This window comes from Populus nigra, chromosome 2 (assembly GCF_951802175.1).
Source record: "Populus nigra chromosome 2, ddPopNigr1.1, whole genome shotgun sequence".
NCBI classification, from domain to species: domain Eukaryota; kingdom Viridiplantae; phylum Streptophyta; class Magnoliopsida; order Malpighiales; family Salicaceae; genus Populus; species Populus nigra.
In genome coordinates this window covers 14,411,982-14,416,981 of record NC_084853.1, presented here as the reverse complement: position 1 = coordinate 14,416,981, position 5,000 = coordinate 14,411,982, and positions in this window count along the sequence as shown.

Sequence of the window (5,000 nt, the reverse complement as noted above, 5' to 3'; positions counted from 1 at the left end):
ATCTTGCGAGCACGGGCAGCTGCCACCGCAGCCGGAGGCGAAGGATCTCGAAGGGACAAGGGACAGGCCGCGGGGGGGAACGACAGGGACAATCATGCGGGGGGCTGTCAGCCCCGGCTCGCAAGACGGAGGCCAGGCCTCGGCAGCGGGCACGTCACGCCACGAGGTCGGGGATTGCGAGGAGAGCCAACGCATGGGCACGCGCACGGCAATTTAATGCCACGCCCACGCCAGCGTAGAGCTCTCCTCGCAATCCCCAAGCTCGGCGGTCCGCACCAGCCACGTCGGCCAGGCCTCCGACTTGCGAGCAGGGGCAGCGGCCACCGCCGCCGTGACGTCGCGGCAAGCAGACAGCCGCGCAGCAGCTGCCAGCACCTTGGCACAAGCACGGCAAATGAATGCCACGCCCACGCCGCGGATAAGCAGCCCCAACGCGCCCGACGGCTTGGAGCGGGTCCCGAAGACGGTGGCCGGAATCGGGTCGTCGCCGGCCGGAAAACGGGTCATCGATGCCGGCAATACTTCGGGCCATGAGGCCCCCCACCTTAGTCCGAGTTTAGCAACAGCCCACATATCCCCCGCGGCAGGCCTATGGGCGCCAGGCCAGCGCGCCCCATGGCCAGTCAGGGGGCACCCCCCTAAAGAGCAATAAGTGTCATTGAAGCTCTGGCAGGGGGAGACACTACTAGGTCCCAGCTGTCACCCCCCCTCTAAAAAATTCATTTCTTGGTATTTTGAGCTGAAATTTTGCACAGAGGTTGGCAAAAATCCAATCCAACTTTATTAATTTTTCCAGAATTTTTCGAGGTCGGGAAGTATTTTTTTTTATTTTCCTACCATTAAAAATCGAGGAAATCGGAAAAAATAGGAACCGGCTCGGAATGACCCCAAATTCAGTGGGCAGCCTCATAAAAATATGGCTGATTTTACTGGATTGATTTCATGTGGAAAGCACGACGTTTTGTTGTAGGAATGCGGGAACCCCGGCGGCTCGCCTGCCGCGGCCAGCGACGTCGGGCTGGCCCCTGCAGCGCCTAGCCTCTCCCACGCGGGGGGCAGGCCAGAGCGCGGGGGGCCAGGGCCCGAAGGCAGCCCCCCCGCGGGCGAGAGAGCAAGCCAGCAGGGGCTGTCCGCGCGTCGCGCAGCGCGGCATGGCTGCGGGGGCCGCGCGCGCGCGCCCAAGCGCCCAAGGGCCCCCAAGGGCCCCAGGCCCTCAGGCCCCAGCGCCCCAGCGCCCAGCGCGGGCGGGCGCGCGCGCGCGTGTGGTCTTTGAGGGGCGCCGGCCTGGTGGCTCCCTAAAGAGCAATAAGTGTCATTGCAGCTCTGGCAGGGGGAGACACTACTAGGTCCCAGCTGTCACCCCCCCTCTAAAAAATTCATTTCTTGGTATTTTGAGCTGAAATTTTGCACAGAGGTTGGCAAAAATCCAATCCACCTTCATTAATTTTCCCAGAATTTTTCGAGGTCGGGAAGTATTTGTTTTAATTTTCCTACCATTAGAAATCGAGTAAATCCGCAAAACTAGGAACCGGCCCGGAATGACCCCAAATTCAGTGGGCAGCCTCATAAAAATATGGCTGATTTTACTGGATTGGTTTCATGTGGAAAGCACGACGTTTTCTTGTAGGAATGCGGGAACCCCGGCAGCTCGCCTGCCGCGGCCAGCGACGTCGGGGACGCTGGCCTGCGCTGTCGAGCCCGCGAGGGCTGTCTCCGCGGCAGGCCCCCCCTGAACGGGGCACGACAGGCCACCGCGCTGGCTCGTCCAGCGTCGACAGTCCCTCGTCCAGGTTTCAGATCGCGCCAAGTCGAACCCATGACCTGCTCAAGCCATCGTGCGCTGCCGAATTCGCATCTGCGTGTAGGCTGCCATTCCACGCGGCAGCCCCTGTTTTCGTCAGCGTGCCCCCCTGACGAATTTTCCTGCCTGGCCCAGTCCAGCGTCCAGCCCCTGTTCGTCGAAAAATCTGCGCTGCCGATTTTCCACGCGGCAGCCCCTCTTTTCGTCAGCGTGCCCCCCTGACGAATTTTCCTGCCTGGCCCGGCCAGTCCAGCCCCTGTTCGTCGAAAAATCTGCGCTGCCGATTTTCCACGCGGCAGCCCCTCTTTTCGTCAGCGTGCCCCCCTGACGAATTTTCCTGCCTGGCCCGGCCGGTCCAGCATCCAGCCCCTGTTCGTCGAAAAATCTGCGCTGCCGATTTTCCACGCGGCAGCCCCTGTTTTCCTCAGCGTGCCCCCCTGACGAATGTTCGTCGAAAAATCTGCGCTGCCGATTTTCCACGCGGCAGCCCCTCTTTTCGTCAGCGTGCCCCCCTGACGAATGTTCGTCGAAAAATCTGCGCTGCCGATTTTCCACGCGGCAGCCCCTCTTTTCGTCAGCGTGCCCCCTGACGAATTTTCCTGCCTGGCCCAGTCCAGCGTCCAGCCCCTGTTCGTCGAAAAATCTGCGCTGCCGATTTTCCACGCGGCAGCCCCTCTTTTCGTCAGCGTGCCCCCCTGATGAATTTTCCTGCCTGGCCCGGCCGGTCCAGCCCCTGTTCGTCGAAAAATCTGCGCTGCCGATTTTCCACTCCGCAGCCCCTGTTTTCGTCAGCGTGCCCCCCTGACGAATTTTCCTGCCTGGCCCGGCCAGTCCAGCGCCCAGCCCCTGTTCGTCGAAAAATCTGCGCTGCCGATTTTCCCCGACGAACCTGCAGCTGCACAAATCCGCGCTGCCACTGCCCCATTGTCTGGACCAACAGTCTTTTCCATCAAGCCCTGGACTATAAATCGTCCAGACTCATCGCCAGCACCCGCTGCCGATTCTGCCGACTTTGCCGATTTCGTCGGCGCTGCCGATTCCAACACTGCCCGCCGTGCCTGAACCAGCGCTGTTTCGTCAGCGTGTCCCCTTGACGAATTTCCCTGCCTGGCCTGGACAGTCCATCTTCCAGCCCATGTTCATCGAAAAATCTGCGCTGCCGATTTCCCCGACGAACCTGCAGCTGCACAAATCTGTGCTGCCGATTTCCCCCCCTGTCGGCATGGCTGCCGCTGCCCCGATGTCCAGACCAACAGTCTTTTTTGTCGACTTTGCCGATTTTGTCCGCGCTGCCGATTCCAACACTACCCCCTGCATCCAAACCAGCATTGTTTCGTCAGCTCTTCCCCTGACGATTTTAGCCCTGTAACAAACAGTAGGCCTCCAATCCCGCCAACGGGAGCCAAGTTGATAGGGAAGAGAATTGAATGACGCGCCTGGTCCTCGCACCCCGCCAACAAGCCAACGCTGCCGAATCGGCAGACACTGCTGCCGAATCTGCCGACACTGCCCCGCGGGCTGCCACTGCCCCAGTGTCTAAACCAGCGGTCTTTCTCATCGAGCCTTGGACTATCCAGTCCGTCCTGACTCATCGCCAGCACCTGCTGCCGATTCTGCCGACTTTGCCGATTTTCTCGGCGCTGCCGATTCCAACACTGCGCCCACCGTGTCTGAACCAGCGCTGTTTCGTCAGCGTGTCCCCTCGACGAATTTTCCTGCCTGGCCTGGACAGTCCACCGTCCAGCCCGTGTTCGTCGAAAAATCTGCGCTGCCGATTCTGCCGACTTTGCCGATTTCGTCGGCGCTGCCGATTCCAACACTGCCCGCCGTGCCTGAACCAGCGCTGTTTCGTCAGCGTGTCCCCTCGACAAATTTTCCTGCCTGGCCTGGACAGTCCATCGCCCAGCCCATGTTCGTCGCAAAATCTGCGCTGCCGATTTTCCCCGACGAACCTGCAGCCGCACAAATCTGCGCTGCCGAATCTGCCGACACTGTCCCGCGGGCTGCCACTGCCCCAGTGTCTAAACCAGCAGTCTTTCTCGTCGAGCCTTGGACTATCCAGCCCGTCCAGACCCATCGCCAGCACCCGCTGCCGATTCTGCCGACTTTGCCGATTTCGTCGGCGCTGCCGATTCCACCACTGCCCGCCGTGCCTGAACCAGCGCTGTTTCGTCAGCGTGTCCCCTCGATGAATTTTCCTGCATGGCCCGGCCAGTCCAGCGTCCAGCCCATGTTCGTCGAAAAATCTGCGCTGCCGATTCTGCCGACTTTGCCGATTTCGTCGGCGCTGCCGATTCCAACACTGCCCGCCGTGCCTGAACCAGCGCTGTTTCGTCAGCGTGTCCCCTCGACAAATTTTCCTGCCTGGCCTGGACAGTCCACCGTCCAGCCCGTGTTCGTCGAAAAATCTGCGCTGCCGATTCTGCCGACTTTGCCGATTTCGTCGGCGCTGCCGATTCCAACACTGCCCGCCGTGCCTGAACCAGCGCTGTTTCGTCAGCGTGTCCCCTCGACAAATTTTCCTGCCTGGCCTGGACAGTCCATCGCCCAGCCCATGTTCGTCGCAAAATCTGCGCTGCCGATTTTCCCCGACGAACCTGCAGCCGCACAAATCTGCGCTGCCGAATCTGCCGACACTGTCCCGCGGGCTGCCACTGCCCCAGTGTCTAAACCAGCAGTCTTTCTCGTCGAGCCTTGGACTATCCAGCCCGTCCAGACCCATCGCCAGCACCCGCTGCCGATTCTGCCGACTTTGCCGATTTCGTCGGCGCTGCCGATTCCACCACTGCCCGCCGTGCCTGAACCAGCGCTGTTTCGTCAGCGTGTCCCCTCGATGAATTTTCCTGCATGGCCCGGCCAGTCCAGCGTCCAGCCCATGTTCGTCGAAAAATCTGCGCTGCCGATTCTGCCGACTTTGCCGATTTCGTCGGCGCTGCCGATTCCAACACTGCCCGCCGTGCCTGAACCAGCGCTGTTTCGTCAGCGTGTCCCCTCGACAAATTTTCCTGCCTGGCCTGGACAGTCCATCGTCCAGCCCATGCTCGTCGAAAAATCTGCGCTGCCGATTTTCCCCGACGAACCTGCAGCCGCACAAATCTGCGCTGCCGAATCTGCCAACACTGTCCCGCGGGCTGCCACTGCCCCAGTGTCTCAACCTGCGGTCTTTCTCGTCGAGCCTTGGACTATCCAGCCCGTCCAG